General features: G+C 48.1%; 1 non-coding gene and 1 pseudogene across 1 annotated transcript; both read left to right on the forward strand.

Moving 5' to 3' along the window:
* The first annotated feature begins 1 nt into the window (after position 1).
* LOC129525120 (inosine-5'-monophosphate dehydrogenase 1-like) lies at positions 2 to 11,257 on the forward strand (annotated as a pseudogene).
* Positions 11,258 to 13,326: 2,069 nt separating this feature from the next.
* Positions 13,327 to 13,431, forward strand: LOC115936060 (U6 spliceosomal RNA). Its single transcript, XR_004071645.1, has one exon. It is a non-coding gene; the product is annotated as a U6 spliceosomal RNA (small nuclear RNA).
* Positions 13,432 to 19,184: the final 5,753 nt, after the last annotated feature.

Raw genomic sequence — 19,184 nt, forward strand, 5'->3', positions numbered from 1 at the left:
GAATGGCCCCACCTGCTTGGGGGCTGCTTTGTGGTACCTGACAGCATCACAGTGGGAGATCACCCAGCATTGCTGGACTCCCAAAACAGCCCACGTGGGCCTGAACTCCGTGTTGCAAGGTGATGAGGAAGTTGGGAGGCTGGGCCTTTAGCTGCAGGAAGCCAGGTTGAGGCCTGGGGCAGAGCAGAGCCCTCCTTCTCTGATCCTTTTTCTTGGAGGGGCTTGGGGGCAGAATGTTCTCCAGAAGCCTCACTCACACTGCACTGGTGGCCAGGCTGGTGGGGGCAGACTGGTGTGGATGCCTCCCTCATCATTTCCTGCTGGGTGAAGTTCCACTGTGGCCCTGCAGTCTTGATCTCACCTGTGGCCACGGGGTGTCACAGAGCTGTGCGGGGCTCTGGTAGTTGGAGTGGGCCCTTGTGTCCATAGGGACAGGGCCTGCCTCTGTCTCCTTGACAGCCCACACCCTGCGCCATCCTCAGAATGGGCAGCAGCGCCGTTGATATATTTTTTTTTTGAGACGGAGTTTCGCTCTCGTTGCCCAGTCTGGAGTGCAGTGGCATGCTCTCAGCTCACTGCAGCCTCTACCTGCTGGGTTCAAGTGATTCTCTTGCCTTAGCCTCCTGAGTAGCTGGGATTACAGGCATGCGCCACCACACCTGGCTAATTTTGTATTTTTAGTAGAGACGGGGTTTCTCCATGTTGGTCAGGCCGGTCTCAAGCTCCCGACCTCAGGTGATCTGCCTGCCTCGGCCTCCCAAAGTGCTGGGATTACAGGCATGAGCCACCACTCCCGGCCTAACACGATGGATTTTAAGTCACTGACTGGGCAGATGGGGTTGTAGGGGTTGGGGTGGTGGCTGCTGGTTTTAGGGCTGGTTTCTTTCACAGAGCTCAGGTGTGATGCCAAACCTTCACACTTGTACTTAGGCCATTGTGATTTTATTTTCTTCTTTAGATTTTTCTGTAATTTCCAGATTTTCTACAGGTACCTTGGTTTTCTTTTATAATTACAAGGGGGGGAAAATCCTATGTCTTTTTCAGGTGGAAGGCACTTAAATCACTGAGATCGCTCTTTCTGGACACACGGGCCTTGCAGGGCAGCCCCGAGACATGCTGTCAGGCAGCCCTGAAAGGATTTGTACCCTGGTGGGTTAGAGGCTTATTTACCCCACATGGAGACCGTGCTGGGGGGCGGGGTTGTGGGCACAGCCAGATGGGCCTTCTCCTGGAGGTGGTGTCTGTCTCACACTGACTCAGATCATTCTGGAAAGGCAGAGCAGATTTTCCACTCCAGCCATGAGACCAAGAAATTGAATACGAGATGACCTCTGCGGCCCCTTCCCATGCTAACAGCTATGATTCTGTGATACAGGTGGGCAACAGGACTCAAATGGAGCTTGACTTTGCTCCTGGCCTAGCAGAGACTGTGGGAAACCCCAGCTTCAAGGCAGGAGGAGACCTCACGCTTAGGCGTGGACCCTGAGCAGCTCTGGAGTAGAAGCCGAGCACCGGCCAGAAGCCTCAGGCCTTTCTTTCCAGCCAAGACAAAGCTTTGAGGCTCAACAGCAGTGGGCTAACCAGAGGCTTGGGGAAGCCGAGCTGCCACCTCCTGTGGGGTTGATGAGACACAGGGCCACAAGGGTCATGATGTCAAAGATGAAGAGAAACGTGAAGTACAGGAAGGGATGCAGAGTGAACATAAACCGCAGACAAGGGTGCACGTGCTGGCGTGGGAACGGTGGACCTCTCAGCAGATGGGGGCTCCAGGGCGGGTGGGCCTTCTGTACTGCCCCCTTCTGCTACTTTTCTGGTCTGTGGGTTCCCTCACCCTTCTCTTGTCCGTCCATATTCTTTCATTTGCTCTCCCTTTGTAGAATATAGTCTCTGACTTCCTAATGGTTCCCCTTTAGTTCTCCCTATTACTGTGTGTTTTTATCTCTTTTTTTCCCCAACTGTGAAAGATGTCATCCATAGAGAAGAGCATATCCAATATAAATGTATAGTTTTGTTATTAAGTAGAGATGGGATCTTGCTATGTTGCCCAGGCTGGTTTTGAACTCCTGGGCTCAAACAGTCCTCCCACCTTAGCCTCCCCAAGTGCTGGGATTACAGGCATGAGCCACTGTGCCTGGCCATAAATGTATAGTTTAAAGAGTAAAATGGATAGTGTTTCCATCTTTAAGGAACAGAACACTACCAACTACCTTAGAAGCACTCATATGTCTTCACCCGGTTGAATGCCCCACCCTCTCTACCAAAGGAAGTGCTAGCCTGACCTGTAGTGAATAATTTCCTTGCTCTTCACATATTGTTCATTTTTAAAAACATTGAGCATCAAGCACAGATTAGCTGTGTGGGGAAAGCACAGTGTTTCCAATGTTGAATGAAGTCTGCTGGAGAACATAATGTGATCTCAAGGTCAGAGTGGACCTCAGCTTCTCCAAGAATTTACAAGGGGTCCTTCTGGGGAAGCCAGGGAGCAGCAAGGCTTGAATGAGTCCTGGGTGTAGCAGGGCTGCCACCATCAGGGCCTGTGGCCACACTATCCATGGACCAGACCCTGATCATCTGGCAAGAATGTGGATGGAGGGTGCCGGCTGCTGAGTTCTGTTTTTGTAGTCCCCACAGCTGACCTTTTGATTTCGGGAGGACGTCAAAGCCGAGCGCTGCTGTGGGATGGAGTGAGGATCTTCAGCTGATCTGGAGGGCAGGAAGCTTCTCCATCATGTCAAGGTAAGCCGAGTAGAAAGAATGTGAATGGGATCACCCGGGTGACCTGTCCTCAGCTGAGCTGCGGGAAGCCCGCAGGGATCTTGGTGCTGAGGGCTCCTGACGTGTCTGTCCTGAATCCTTGCTCCAGGCCAGAGTCACTGCCCTCGGGGTCTGGTGCCAGCTCTCATCTTGACACCTCTCCTCTATTTTGCTGAGAATCTCCTGGGAATGTTGACTTCTTTTGATTTTCCTGTCCTCCTCTCTTTCGATGGATCTGTTTCCTGTGAGGAAACACTTGAGGAGAAAGGCTTAGCCTCGGATCTGAATTCTTAATCCACAGGAGGGTCACTGGGTTTATCTTCTCCTATGCATCATCTTCTTGAACAGGGCTGGATGAAGTAAAAACTAGCAAAGTCTGGCCAGGTGCGGTGGCTCACGCCTGTAATCCCAGCACTTTGGGAGGCCGAGGTGGGCGGATCACAAGGTCAGGAGATCGAAGACTATCCTGATTAACACGGTGCAACCCTGTCTCTACTAAAAATCCAAAAATTTGACCGGGTGTGGTGGCAGGCACCTATAGTCCCAGCTACTCGGGAGGCTGAGGCAGGAGAATGGCATGAACCTGGGAGGCGGAGCTTGCAGTGAGCCGAGATCGTGCACTGCACTCCAGCCTGGGCAACAGAGCGAGACTCCATCTCAGAAACAAAAACAAAAAACAAAGAAACTAGCAAAATCTGTGTTCATCCTTGTGTGTGGATTGATACGTATGGGTTGGGAGGCTGGAGGCTGGGGTGGACACGCAGACCCAGAGAGCCAAAACAGCAAGGGCCGTGAGCACCTGCTGCAGGCCACTTCCCTGTTCTTTCTGGAGCTTCAGTTATTTATGTGTTGGGGATCCTGGACAGTTCCCTCATTTTCTCTTCTCTTCTCTTTTTCTTTCTTTTTTTTTTTTTTTTGAGACAGAATCTTATTCTGTCACCCAGGCTGGAGTGCAGAGGTGCAATCATAGCTCACTGTAGCCTCCAACTCCTGGGCTCAAGCGATCTTCCCGCCTCAGCCTCCCAAGTAGCTAGGACTACAGGTACACACCACCAAGCCCAGCCAATTTTTAAATTTTTTGTAGAAATGGGTCTCACTGTGTTGTCCAGGCTGGTCTCAAACTCCTGGCCTCATGATTCTCCCATCTTGGCCTCCCAAAGTGTTGGGATTACAGGCGTGAGCCCCTGGGTCTGGCCAGCTCCCTCATTTTTTGGTTACTCCAGTGTCGTTTTGTCATTTTACTCTTATTTTGTGGTGATTCACTCAGCTTTCATCCTTCAGTCCCTTCTCTTGAGTTTTTCAGTTTTGCTAACAAGTTCTTAATTTCCAAGAACTCTTTTATATCTTCCTGTACTTGTTTCATGAATACAATATCTTATCTGAGGATAGTATTTTTTCTTCATCCCACATAATTCCAATTCCTCTAAGGTTGTTTTTGTTTGTTTGTTTGTTTTTGTTTGTTTGTTTTTGTTTTTGTTTTTTTTGCCTTGGTCTTGGTTTTGCACATTAGAGGTTTTAACTTCAGGTGTCAGGTAATCACTTGGTGTCGACTGATGAAGACTGGGAAATGTAAAAGTCCAGATCAAATGGGTGAGAGTGCGGTCTTTTGAGTCTTTTGAGTTTCACTGTAGGATGGTCTGGCTGGGCTGTTCACTGGGGAAGCACAGCAGTGCTCTCTTTAGGTCTTCAGAGATTTGCCAGATTACCCCAAGGGGCCCTTCCTATGTGATGGGAAGGATCAGCCTGGCCACATCTTGGAGCCCAGTAGGGGAAGAAGGCTAGGACTCTTTGCACTCAGCGTTCAGCATGACAGCATATGGTCACTTCATCCTTTTGTTTTCAGTGTGGCGCCCATTCTCTGGATCCATGCTGGCATCCCCTAGTTCCAAACCTCTCTTATACTCTCTAGAGAATAACCTCCTAGCTTCGGCCATGTTGAGGAAAAGGCTGTAGCTCTGTAATTTGGAAACTAGGAATGGGTTTCTCACCCAGCTTTTACCCATTCCATACTTAAGCCTCCCCTCCACCCCAACTTCCATGGGGTAACAACGCCACAGTTCTGTGTATTTAAAGATTCTTAGCATTTTCTTCTGCTGGTTTTGGGTGTGGTATTCTCAGGTCTGCTAAGGAATTTGCCACTGGTCTCTCTCCTTTTCAACTTCTAAAATGATTTTGTGGTTGTTGCCCCTCTGCTTTCTCTGTATTTCTAAATTAATGTCCTTTTAAAAGAAATTCTTTTACTATATTTACTGTTTTGTAGTAGGATTTTAATAGAGGAGCAAAATTAAGTTTATGTATCAATCTGTGATTTCTTAACCCCAAAGTAAGGTTTTTCTTTGCTATTATTTTACTGTCATTTATTGGAGTCTTGAATAGCCTAAAATGTATACCTTATTCCTTCTAACAGCAGCATCCCCTTCTAATTTTTGGGTGTGTTGGCCAGGCTTTAATTAGAGAGGAAGAACCAGTGTTTTTCATATATATACCAATTTGTTAAAGGAATTGGCTTACAAGATTGTGGGTGCTGGCTAAGCAAGTCCAGAATCAGGGAGGTCATGGGCACAGACCACAACTATTGTCTATGGGCAGTCAGGAGGGAAGTGAATGAGCAGAATGGAACTCCACAGGGACAAGTAACAGCAGACGCCACTGCCCGTGGGTGGAATTTCTTTTCTTTTTCAGGGAAGCTTCAACTTTTAAGGCCTTTTTAGGCTTCTGCTTTTAAAGCTTTTCAACTGATTGAATCGGGCTCACCCAGATCTTTCAGGATACTCTTTTTTTTTTTTTTGAGACGGAGTCTCGCTCTGTCGCTCAGGCTGGAGTGCAGAGATTTGGCTCACTGCAAGCTCTGCCTCCCAGGTTCATGCCATTCTCCTGCCTCAGCCTCCCAAGTAGCTGGGACTACAGACACCTGCCACCACGCCCGGCTAATTTTTTGTATTTTTCAGTAGAGACAGGTTTCACCGTGTTAGCCAGGATGGTCTCGGTCTCCTGACCTCATGATCCACCCATTTCAGCCTCCCAAAGTGCTGGGATTACAGGTGTGAGCCACCGCACCCGGTCCAGGATACTCTTAATATTCATCACATCTGCAAAATACCTTCACAGCAGCACCTAGCTTACATAACTAGGGACTGTCACTGAGCCAACTTGACATGTACACACACACACATACACACACATCATCACAGTGGGTTTACCAGTAAATTTCTTCACTAGTTTCCCATAACTGGGCATTTAGATTACATTCTTGTTGTTACTGTTATTTGTGTTTATAGACTTATTTAACATTATACTTACAGAAACTTCTGTGGGGAGTTTTTAGTTTATAGATAAGGACATCAGGACCGTCAATTACAGTAAACTGCCTAAGCTGTTTTCTTATGCTGTGTACCATTAAGAATAAAAGAAAATTTGTTTTTTTCTGAATTGCTGTCACAGATGGGATGTGCTGTGAGGAAGCTTAGGAACATGTAAGCTACTTTAACGTACTCTCACTTAAGTCATTTAAAGATGGGCAGAGGTGCTGAGAACTAAGTAAATATGACAATAAGAAGTGGGAATGGCAGGGCCTTAGGTGCCCACCTGCAGACTAGAGTGCTGTGTGGGGCCAGGCTGTGCCCTGAGCACATGTAGGGTGTGTGGCCAGTATCTGACACACATCTTAGAACAGAGTGGAACAGAACAGAATCAAAAAGTTGCTTCACCTTCAGCAACAATACATGCTGGTGTTGCTTTTCCATAGAAATAAAAAGTGATAAATCTAAAATTACATGATATTTTGCTGTAAATAACAGCTCATTTTTATTAAGGTTATCTGCTAATAATAGAATGAAGATAAAATACATTTAACCTTTGTATTTTACAAGTTTTAAGTTTTTCTTGATGTTTGGTAACCAGTTTTTGCATTTTTGTGTTTGAGATATATTAAATATTTACTTTTGTTAATATATTGTATAATTTCTAAATAGTTCCTCTTGTTCTTAAAAACCAATGTACTTTTTCAAATTGCATTTTTCATAACACCCTAAATACTTATTACTTAGTAAAAATACTAAATATTTTTAAGGGCTACAAGATTTGGACTCAGCAGTTGATTCCAGGAGGCTGCTGCTTGAGGGAATCTTCATTTGTGATGAACACAATTGTTTGTTTAAAACCAAAAATCTCAAGAGTTGAATCTGAAAGATGTGTGTCCATGTACATATCCTTGAAGATCAGAAGGCAGGTTCCTTATTTCAGGTTAAAGCACAGATAATTGGCCCTTAGAAATGGAACCAATCAAAATGTCTACAAATGCAGAAGACCATGAGAGGGAATCCTACCAGGAGAACATCTTTGGGTCCCCTCAGGCTCCTCATTCCAGTTACCCCAACAATTGGAGAAGAAAGGCCCAGGTATTGGGGAACAATGCCAAAGCAATGCTTGATCCTGGCTGGAGCCAGTTCTTCTGTCCTGTACCACTGGGCTTGATTTTCCTGTGTGGTGTAATAGATGGATTATATGGTACTGTCAATGTCGTTAGTATTAAGAGGTTAGAGTTACCACTTATAACCCAACTCCCTTGTCAGCAAAATCCTGTGCAATATCTACGCTGCCTGGGAACGGAGCTCAGGATGACAAGCCAACTGCAGATGAAGTTGTGTCAATATCCAAATGTGTTCCTGATGATACGTTCTTCTGTGCTGTTGTTGGATCTGCAGAAGATCATTGCCAATGCTGATCAGGTTCAGAGAGGTTTAAAGCCTTCGTGCTGTCTATTCACAAGTGGGAACTGACTCAGTCTCTTAATCACAACTCTGCCGCACCTGTTGATTAGGTCAGTGTGCAGCCTTGGGCTGATCTGTCATAATGGCATCATTATGACATCATTCTAGAACCCAGGTACAGAACTAGCTGAGCAGTCAAGATGGTGGCTGCACATGCCCAGGTGACAAAAGCCAACACAGACCAGTGTATGGATGGGACAATTGTAATCCCTATAGGCAGCAGCAGAGATCCAGCCATTCCTGGCTGCAGTGAAAGAGGTTAAAAAGGCTCTCGGAAAGTTTGACCTGTGCCCAGATGCCACCTGGTACCCCACGAGGATTAAACTGTCATCCAAGAGGTTTCCTAGTCATTCCACAGCAGCCAGTTGGTGGAACAAGAAACGCACAACATCATGTGCTGGGCTCAAAGCCCTGGAAAGGAGAGCAGGAACTATAATCACGATACTTTGTGCTTGTCACTGCATCAGCCTGCATGGTCAGGCATGTGGGCATCCCCTAGGGGACACAGTGCCCTCAAGCTTATTAGATAGCTAGATATGACAACTGAACCATTCTGTGGGGGATGAATTCAGGGATGAAAAACAGAGGCCCACAGGGGGCATGGTGCATGTCCCCACAGTGGGGAGCCAGCCCGTCTGTGGGAACTGCTGGCAGAAAACATTCCTCTTCCAAAACTGCGGGCCTCAGATGACCCCCAGGACCAGGTGGAGGCCTGACTTCTTGATTGCATGAAGGATCTCGCAGGCCACACCTCCGAGCCGGGTTGACACAGGTGAATAAAGGACTGGATGATTTCAGTGGGTGGGACTGAAAACCTCTTTGGCTTGGAAGATCGCTCTCTGGAAGGATTTGGTGATCAGACCTTCCTCGGGCATTTTTTTTTTTCCAAAAGTAGAAGGGATATAAAAAGATTTACACTGAGAGCCCCTGTGCCCGGCCCGCAGCGGCAGTGTGCCTGTGGCAGGTGGCCACTCGGGTGTTTATGTCGGGTCGCGGGGTGTCACGGCAGCCTGGCAGACTACCTGATCAGCAGCGGCACCAGCTACGTGCCCGAGGACGGGCTCACCGCGCAGCAGCTCTTCACCAGCACCAACGGCCTCACCTACAATGACTTCCTGATTCTCCCAGGATTCATAGACTTCATAGCTGATGATGAGGTGGACCTGACCTCAGCCCTGACCCGCAAGGGCTGAAGACGCCGCTGATCTCCTCCCCTATAGACACTGACAGAGGCTGACGTGGCAATCGGGATGGCTCTGATGGGAGGTATTGGTTTCATTTACCACAACTGCACCCCAGAGTTCGAGGCCAATGAGGTGCGGAAGGTCAAGAAGTTTGAACAGGGCTTCATCACGGACCCTGTGGTGCTGAGCCCCTTGCACACCGTGGGTGATGTGCTTGGAGGCCAAGATGCTGCATGGCTTCTCTGGTATCCCCCTCACTGAGACGGGCACCATGGGCAGCAAGCTGGTGGGCATCATCACCTCCCGAGACGTCGACTTTCTTGCTAAGAAGGAGCACACCACCTTCCTCAGTGAGGTGATGACGCCAAGGATGGAACTGGTGGTGGCTGACGCTGAAAGGTGTGACGTTGAAAGAGGCAAATGAGATCCTGCAGCGTAGCAAGAAAGAGAAGCTGCCTATTGTCAGTGATCGCGATGAGCTGGTGGCCATCATTGCCCGCACTGACCTGAAGAAGAATCAAGACTACCCTCTGGCCTCCAAGGATTCCCACAAACAGCTGCTGTGCGGGGCAGCTGTGGGCACCCGTGAGGATGACAAATGCCACCTGGACCTGCTCACCCAGGCGGGTGTCAACGTCGTAGTCTTGGACTCATCCCAAGGGAGCTCGGTGTATCAGATCACCATGGTGCATTACATCAAACAGAAGTACCCCCACCTCCAGGTGATTGGGGAGAACGTGGTGACAGCAGCCCAGGCCAAGAACCTGATGGACGCTCGTGTGGACGGGCTGCATGTGGGCATGGGCTACGGCTCCATCTGCATTACCCAGGAAGTGATGGCCTGCGGTTGGCCCCAGGGCACTGCTGTGTATAAGGTGGCTGAGTATGCCCAGTGCTTTGGTGTGCCCATCATAGTCGATGGTGGCATCCAGACTGTGGGGTATGTGGTCAAGGCCCTGGCCCTTGGAGCCTCCACAGTGATGATGGGCTCCTGCTGGCCACCACCACGGAGGCACCTGGTGAGTACTTCTTCTTAGAAAGGGTACAGCTCAACAAGTACCAGGGCATGGGCTCACTGGATGCCATGGAGAAGAGCAGTACAGCCAGAAACAATACTTCAGCAAGGGGGATAAGGTGAAGGTCGCACAGGGTGTCTCCGGCTCCATCCAGGACAAAGGGTCCATTCAGAAGTTCGTGCCCTACCTCATAGCGGGCATCCAGCACAGCTGCCAGGATATCGGGGCCCGCAGCCTGTCTGTCCTTCGGTCCATGATGTACTCAGGGGAGCTCAAGTTTGAGAAGCAGACCATGTCAGCCCAGATCAAGGGTGGTGTCCATGGCCTGCACTTGTATGAGAAGCAGCTGTGATGAGGACAGCGGTGGAGGCTGAGGTGGTGGAGGGGGTGCACCCCAGTGTCCACCTTGGGGCACAGTCTCCCTCCATCACTGAGTGGTACACAGATTTGCACTATGGGTTCCCCAGCTCCTTTCCAGGGAGAGAGGGGAGGTCCTGAGGGGTCTGCGGCCCCTTGCTTGGCATCCCCTGCAGAGTCAGGACTGCTTCCTGGGCCAGGCTGCCCTGGGAGCACCCCCTGCTCAGCCAGCTGGGCTCTCAGGCCCTGCACCTGCCTCAGGTCTTTCTTGCTGCAGCCTGCTGCAGCCTCCTTCAGCCTGGCCCCCACCCCAGGGGCAGGCAACCCCTCCTGGCTTCTTCTGTAGGGCACCTTCCTGCCCCCAGACCCCCAGGAAATGATGCTGTCCTGGCCCTGCCTCTGGCCCTTCCGGGGTCCTGTCCCCTCAGCCATGTGGCACTTCTGAGCTCCTGACCTAGGCCAAGGGGAGGTCTCTGCCCCCTTCCCCGGCCCTGGGCTACCCTTGGGTCCTGCTCCTCAGGCTACTCCCCTGTCCCTGGCCCTGGGGAGGAAGCTGCCCTGGTCATGGCCACCTGCCTGTCATTCCTGACTCACCACCGTCCCGAGGTGTACCATTCCTGCCCTCTCCCTCAGCTGCAGTTGAAGCCTTTAACTTTGCACACTTTGGGATCACAGTTGCGTCAGTGTGTATTAAATAATCAGAATAAATCAAGCAGGTTTCAATGCTTCCAAATATATATCTATATCTATATAGATATATATATAGATATCAGTCTCATGCCACTCTTCATCCCAAAAAGTAACACTATTTTTATGCATTTCCAAATCCCTACTGCTGCTTTCTGCAGATACCAGCTAAATCAAATGTGAATTCATGTTCCCTCCTTCACACTCAGAAGGTAGCATACATAAATGTTCAGTATCTTAATTTTTTTCCACATAACACAGAAAACAGGTGTCGTGACCCTATTGCAGTCACTGCTGTGGTGGCAAATGGACTCGTTAGAGGAGGGGAGTCCGAAAGTGCAGAACTGCCAGGCAGGGAGCCTAGAGGCAGGAGAACGCAAGTCCATGTCAGTAGGGCGAGGGTTCAAAGTGCATCCTGGGGAGCCTGCTTCCCTGGCAAAGGTGCTACCAAAATGCTAACCAGTCCTCGAGAAAGACAGACAAGACTGGGAGAGGGGTGTGTGTATATGGGGTGGGGGTGGGGGAACCCTGGGGCTATGTGAGCTCTTAGCAGAAGAGTTGCAGCCCCTGTCGTGGGAATCACATGTAGTGATCCCTGAGTATAGAACAGCCATTGTGTATCCTGGGGTCACAGGGAACAGAGATCTCCCGAAACTGGACAAGGAAGAGTGCCTGTCTGGGCTCACCCCCTTGATGCTTATGTAATATTTTGAGCTTGAAGTGTTGGATGAGACCTTGAGACCTGAAGGGAAGGGAGGAGCTTGGAGGGAGGAACACCAAGTATGTCAAACATCCTGGGAAGTGAAGAAAGAAATGTATATTGGCCGCCACCAAGAAGAATATGGAAGGGAGTTTCACCTGAGGACTAGGAGTACTGTGGGTGGAGATGCTGCCTTTGGGATTCACTATGGGTGATGACTGGATGGGACCAGAAAGATAAAAGGGCTGGACCTCTGTGGTCTTGTGCAGTGTGCACCGCCGTGGGAATGGGCTCTAATTGCAAAACACCTACAATGTGCCAGACATTATACTGGGTGACTTTCCTGTGCTTTTATATGTTTGCCCAGGGTTAAGGTCCTTTATTCTTTTTTTTTTTTTTTAATGGTCAGTATTTCATTGTGGCATTCTTTTATTCAAATTAAAATTAAACTTATTTTTATGGAGATCAATGTAATTAACTACATGTCTAATATAAAGAGCAATAAACCTTGTTATTTTAAAACCACACAACATTATTTTGATATTTTGAGCCAAACATGCAAAACTTGACTTAAAATTGCATATTTGATGCATTTAAGATAAATTCTAAATGAAAATCTAAATCATGCTTTTATTGTAAATATTAATATAGGCACATGGAAAACATCCAAGCAGTATAAGCAAGGCATGAAGTAAAAAGTCTGAGTCCATCGACAGTGTAAAGGGTCTGACTATTACCACCTTAACTGTGATCACACTTCACTTCAGTAATAATTATAGACCACCCAAATGAGAATGAGCAGCAGCTACTTATTCTCAGCGTGGTATATACCCAGAGAGTTAGCCACAGTCACTTGCCATTGCAGACACTCAAAGGCAGTCAGCGGAGTGAGAAAGCTTTATGCTGGGAAAAGGGGAGGCTTCAGGTGAGCCTTGATCAAAGGCTGTTGGCATCTGGAGGCTGTGGGTGAGCTAACTAGAAGCAGGGTATCCTATGTGATTGGTTAGGGAAGCATATTTGGCCTTCTCTGGTTGGTCCTACTAAAGGATTTTCAAAACAGAGGCAAGAATTAGGGAAGCTGGCAGGTATTGATCAAGTCCTGGCCATTTGGGACCAAAGGCTACAGGGGTTGTTTGGCTTCCTGGACTGGTTACTGCAGACTGTGGGTCAGAGTTCTGTTTTTGTATATGATCTGCCCATGGTCTGTATATTCTAGTAGATCCCATAATGAAACCACCAGATATGAGTTACAACATGAAGTAAGTACACAGTGTCAACTGGAATGTGTTCTTGCCAAAAATCCTCCACCTGGGTCTTATCAAGGCTTTAAATCCAACTGCTGGTTTATAGGAAGTTTAGGGAATGAAGACACAATCAGGCAAATCTAAAATGAAGGATATTCTATGAGACAATGACCTGGTCTCTTCAATGCTATGGATTTAAAAAGGGCTGGGGAAGGAGGGCTGGTGGGAGGACTGTTTTAGATTGAAAGAATGTTGAGACTTGAATAACCAAATAAAATAAACATTGAAACAGGCCCAGTTTTCTCATAAAACTGAAGCTTGGGCCGGGCGCGGTGGCTCATGCCTGTAATTCTAGCACTTTAGGAGGCCAAGATGGGTGGATCACCTGAGGTCAGGAGTTCGAGACCAGCCTGGCCCACATGGCAAAACCCCACCTCTACTGAAAATACAAAAATTAGCCGGGCGTGGTGGCATACACCTGTAATCCCAGCTACTTGGGAGGCTGAGGCAGGAGAATCACTTGAACCTGGGAGGTGGAGGTTGCAGTGAGCCAAGATGGTGCCACTTCACTCCAGCCTGGGTGAAAGAATGAAACTGTTGTCTTGAAAAAACGAAGTGCTCACTTCAGCAGCACGTATTCTAAAATTGGAATGATACAGAGAAGATTAGCATGGCCCCTGTAAGGATGACACTTAAATTAGTGAAGGGTTCCATATTAAAAAAAAAACAAAAACCTTGAAGCTTGGAAAACTTACATTTGTCTTATCTGAGTTCCTTTCTTGGGAAACAAACCATCGGGCCTCCTGAATGATACCGGGAACTGAGACTTTTCAGATCACTGCCACTGGACAGTGAGGTGCACCTGCTCCTTGTTGACCAACTTCTTATTCCTGCCTCATTCCTGTTTTCCCACATGTGGTTACAATGAGATGCTGGAGCCCCTTATACTACTGCCTGCTGCCTATTGACCAACTCCTCGTCCCTGCCCCTCTTCTTTTCCCTTAACTTTAGTTGGTGGGAAGGGACATATTTGAGGCTGGTCTCCCTTCTCTCCAGCTGACATCACTCAAATAAAATCTTCTTCCCTGGCAATACTTGTTGCCACAGTGATTGGCTTTCTGTGTGGTGAGCAACAGGACCTAGACCAAGCCCCTGGTGATCAGCAACAACATTTGGGAAACAATTGAGATTTTCATATGGACTCAATTATATGGTATTGGGGAATCACTTATTGTGTTAGGGTGTTAATGGCATTTTGTAGGGGAATATGTTGAGGCAAGGTAAACTCAACACTTTAAAGATGCAGCATCTGAAGTAATTTCCTCTGAAATGGCTCAGTAAAAAAAAAATTTATAATGCAGTATGGCGAAATGTAGTCTTAGATCTAAGTGGTGAGTACATGGGTTTTCATGACAGAAAAACAGACTAGTGTATGTTTGTACTTTTTATAATCATGTTTAGAGAGGAGTCTATTGTGCTCTATCTTAAATTCTACTTAGTAAATACTGTTGCAGTTTAATGTCTATATGAGCAAAAAATAGTCTTGTATTCCCCTTTCATATTTTTTCCTAAACATAATTATAATCCACCTACTAGATTTTTTTCCCTACCCAATGCCATGGAAATTTTCCTGTATCAGACCGTGTGGATCTGCTGCATTCTTTTTTATGGCAACACACATAGTATTTATTTGGGAGAATGTACTCACTTGTTGAGTATTGATAACTTCATTTTTTATAGTCTTTCCACTGTTAAAAGCATTATATTACTCTACTCTCAAAGAAACAGTGAAGGAGGCATTGAAGGAAATAGGCTGGTTGTTTGCTGTAAGAGATAGAACGTAGGATGCTGACCAGGATGGTTGAGAAGGTGGTCAGCCCAGCCCAGAGCTGGTAATCGGAGGGGACTAGTGTCTGGAGAAGCAGCCAGGTGTACTCATCCCTCAAGGACACAGCATGGCCAAGGGAGGTGGGAGCCAGAGGAGAGGGGAAACTGACCATGACTAAGAGCCTCTCCTTAAACTCGGCCAGTTTCAGTGAAGGTCATGGTTTCTAAGGTTTAGCTGTGAGACATCCTCATTAGGTTTTTTAAAGGGAAGGCGAGGGTTAAAGAAAGGGAGTCGGCAGCTCTACAGCAATGCAGGTTCTATGTTCAGCATAAGACCTGCAGAGATGGGGGACCAGCTTAATGCCAGTGCTCACCACTGCTTACAGGCTGGGGCAATTATAGCCCTGGGCGGGAGGGATCTTGGGGAGCATGTTGCCTGGGAAAAGGTTGATAACATGTTCCCACGATGAGGTGGTTTGGCCCTTGTTCTGGCTGAATGTGATGTTCTTTGTACTTTTTTTACAGCAGAATGTAAGAAAGTCAGGTGGTTGGTCAGGCTGTTTCTCATGGCCCAAACCCCCATGGAATGTTTCACTTTAACCAAGATCTGTGAAATGCAGGGGTATGGGTGGAGGGTGTTTACAGAATGGTGCAGTTTGGACTAACAGTCCTTAGGGCAGGGGCAGCTGCCTTTCCAGCCACCTTATGTCTGCCTGAGCATGTGGACCCTTGGGGTTGTGTTTGTGCTGACTGGCTAATGCCATGGCTAGAGGCCTGAGATAGCCAGCCTGGCCAATTCCACCTCCAGCAGTCTGGCAGGGTTGCAGCAGCTGTTAGGGAAGGGCCAGATAGGGGGTGTGCATGGACCACACTGTGAACACATGCATGAGTGACTATGGCCCAGTCAGTGTCCTGCAGATAGGCATCTGTTCCGTTAGGACAATGACACAAATACTTCAAATGTCATCTCACAAGGGGCCCTATCATCCCTTACCCTCATCCCCCAGGGCAGTTAGGAAGGGGAGATGACCCATTTCCAAAGTGGGTACCGTTGACTGTGAGAGAGGTAGACTTCTTAACCTTTTAAGGGCTTATTTTCAAGAATTTTTTTTTTTTTTTAAAGAATTCAACCAGAAGTGATTGCTAGAAATAGGCAGGTGGCCTGGTGGCATGGGTGCATTTTCCAAATGTTTTGTCAACAAAGCTGCAGGATCCTGCTACTTTTGTGTGTAGATCAGAGCCCAAACCAGGATCTTTGCTTGGAGGAGAACCTCCAGAAAAGCCTCTCTTAGCTGTGTCCCTCCGCAAGATGAGTGGGCAGCCTTGCCCTGCGAGCTTGGACAAAACTAAAACTCCAAGCTCCCCGGAGACAGGGTGGTTCCGTGTGCATTCCTCCTCGGAGGCCAGCTTCCTCTGGATTTGTTCTTAGGCTTTTGCAGCCGAGGGCCACTGCAAAGAAAGGTTATCCAGGGAGATGACATGGCAGCGAGGGCTCTAGCTGGCCCTGTAGATGAGCCTAAAAGACGAGATTAGAGCAGCTCAGTGTGTGTCCATGACCTCAGTGGGGATCTGAACCATCAAGAAAACCATCCTATTTGTGGGCAAGAATGTCTGTTCTTGTTTGGGATCAGTGGGTCAGCAGCAACACCCTACGGAAGCAGCAGAAGCAATGGCAGCTTACAATTGCGGCTGGTTCTTAACTCTCGCCAAGAGAATGGAGAGGTTTGGCCTTTCCCCAGGGGAAACAGGACTGAGCCACCTCTAGCGATTCTTGGGACAACTCAAGGGGACTAGGGTATTCCCAGGAGAGACACTGGGCCTGCTACTAATCTGGAAAGAAGGCCGAGAGTGAATTTAAATGAAATAGAAAATGCATTATCACCCTGAACACAAAAAGCAGCTCCTCTGCCCACACAGAGGTAGGATACAGGCGATCAGATTCCCCACGTTCCTGAGGCTGTCCTTTGGAGGACAGATCACAGGTTGAGTTACAAAACACATCCTACAGCAAATCCTGACGGCAAATCCAGAGACATTTTAGGGGGACAGTGTCACTGGCTTCAAATATCTGTGTGGGCGGAGGATTACCTAGGTGCTGAGGCAAGAGACTGAAGGCACAAACTGTTTCAGTATAATAAAGAAAATAGTTAGAATAAGAATAGTCATAATACAAATTAGATAGAGATGATCATGAACAATTATCAATCATTATTATCAACATTAATCATCAGCTTTTAATATTACTCTTTGTTGCATTACTAATATAACCTAGGAATAACCAGTGGGTATAGGGTCAGGTGTTGAAGGGACATTGTGAGAAGTGGCCTAGAAGGCAAGAGGTGAGCCTTCTGTCACGCCCGCATAAGGGCTGCTTGAGGGCTCGTTGTTCAAGTGGTAACGCCAGTGTCTGGGAAGGCACCGTTACTTAGCAGACCATGAAAGGGAGTCTCCTTTCCTTAGAGGAGTCAGGGAACACTCTGCTCCACCAGCTTCTTGTGGAAGGCTGGATATTATCCAGGCCTGCCCTCAGTCATCCGGAGGCCTAAACCCCTCCCTGTGGTGCTGTGCTTCAATGGTCACGCTCCTTGTCCACTTTCATGCTCCTCCTGTACTCCTGGTTCCTCTTTGAAGTTCGTAGTAGATAGCGGTAGAAGAAATAGTGAAAGTAAAGTCTTTGATCTTTCTTGTACGTGTGAACAGAAAACGCTGTCATATGCTGCCTTCTCTCTCTGCTTTGGCTACCTAAAAGGGAAGGGCCCACCTATCCTGTAATCACGTGACTTGCTTCACCTTGTCAATCACTTAGGAGATTCACCCTCCTTACCCTGCCCCCTTGTCTTGTGTGCAATAAATATCAGCGAGCCCAGCTGTTCGGGGCCACTACCGGTCTCCATGTCTTGATGGTAGTGGTCCCCCGGGCCCAGCTGCTTTCTCTTTATCTCTTTGTCTTGTGCCTTTATTTATTACAATCTCTTGTCTCTGCACACGGGGAGAACACCCGCTAAGCCCCATAGGGCTGGACCCTACATATCTGGACGGCCATCAGAAGCAGGCCCAAGGAAAGACATTCCAGGAGGCAGATTTCTGATCAGTATGGAGAACAGCTTTCCTGCCACTGCACACATTCCTTGGTGCAAGCAGACCCCCGGCTGGGCAAGGCTGGTCCATGAATTGGCTGGGCCACAGGTCCCTGCCACTGCTTCCCTGACCCCAGTCCAATTCCTTGCTGGGTTTTCAGGTTGGAGCTCTACCTACACATGGAACTAATCTGAGGGGGTCACAAAGGGCCTCTGGTCTCCTTCCCCAGATGTTCCTTACTGGCCCTTTTGAGGTAGATAGCCCCTTACCCTGGATGTGAGGTCCTTCCCCTACTCTTTTTGTCCTGCAATCCTGCTGCCCCCACTCCAGGGCAAGATTGCTTCCTGGGAAGGGAACCCAGGAGAAGGCAGAGTTCAAGCTCTCTTCATTGGTTCCCGGGAATGTATGTTTGTGTCCATGAAGACAAGTTCTTCTGGGAGGAGGCCGAGGACTCCACCTAGGATAGCTGATGAGCACCTTCTTCTTAACGACGACAACTAGAAGGACTTCTTAATAAGGTCCTAATTACTTTTCTTAATGAGGCTGCTCAAAAGCAGGAGAAACATCAGCGAAAAGGATTGGTGCATTTCTACCTGAGACTGCCTTCTTGAGAGCCTCAGAATGACAGCTGGTGGCCTGGCTTCCTTAATAAACTACTGGTATGAAATCAGGGGGAATTCTGACCTCACTTCGGGTGCGTGTACTGAGTAAACTGAAATTTCTTTCTTGTATGAAGAGTGAAGGTATGGCTCTGAGCATAGAAATCCCTTCTGGGTGCCAGAAATGTCTTTTTCAAAGGGGTTGGTGTTAAAAGGGTTCTGGCTGTGCCTCTGTGACGTGGACAGAGTCAGCCCGGTTCTTTGGGTCTCAATGTTCCCTTCTGTAAAGACAAGGCTTGGAGACTTTCCCTTGGGATAGGGGAAGGGAACACATGGAGACCCCCTAGGAGGGCAGTGAGCCTCACGTGGATTCTGTTTCTAGAGGAGCAAAGCTGCTTCCGGTTACCTCCTGGGTCGGGGCTGCTTGCCCTGTGATGGGGCAGCTGGCCCTCAATGTGATGATGATGACACCTCTTGGGCCGGACTGGGATGGGTTGAGTTGGGCTCACAGGGAAAGTTGTCCAGAGGTTGAACTATGTCTCAGAGTGTGGCCTGACCACAAAGAGTAGGGTCTGTCTGCAGCTGCTGCACCCTGACTGGGGCTGGGCCTTCCTCCTGGGTCCTGTACTCAGCTGGGGAGAATGGCAGCAGCACCAGCTCTCTCTTGCCTCTCCCCAGCACCTCATGGCATGAGGGCTGGGACCCCTGCTCCACTGGCTAGGTCCATGGGGCCGAAGGAGGGTCTAGTTTTGACTCCTGGCCTTTTTTTTTTTTTTTTTATGATATAGAAAATATTTTTAAGAAATAAAAACCTTTCTCTGCCCTGGTTATACTGCCCAGCAAAAAATTCTTCCTGCCCCTTGATATGCTTTGAGTCAAACATATCTCTCTAAAAAACGCACAGCAGTGTGGCCTGAGCTTCAACTTTTAATTCTCATTGAAATTTGAATTTAAATCACAGAGATAGTA

Source organism: Gorilla gorilla, chromosome 8 (genome assembly GCF_029281585.2).
Source record: "Gorilla gorilla gorilla isolate KB3781 chromosome 8, NHGRI_mGorGor1-v2.1_pri, whole genome shotgun sequence".
Lineage (NCBI taxonomy): Eukaryota > Metazoa > Chordata > Mammalia > Primates > Hominidae > Gorilla > Gorilla gorilla.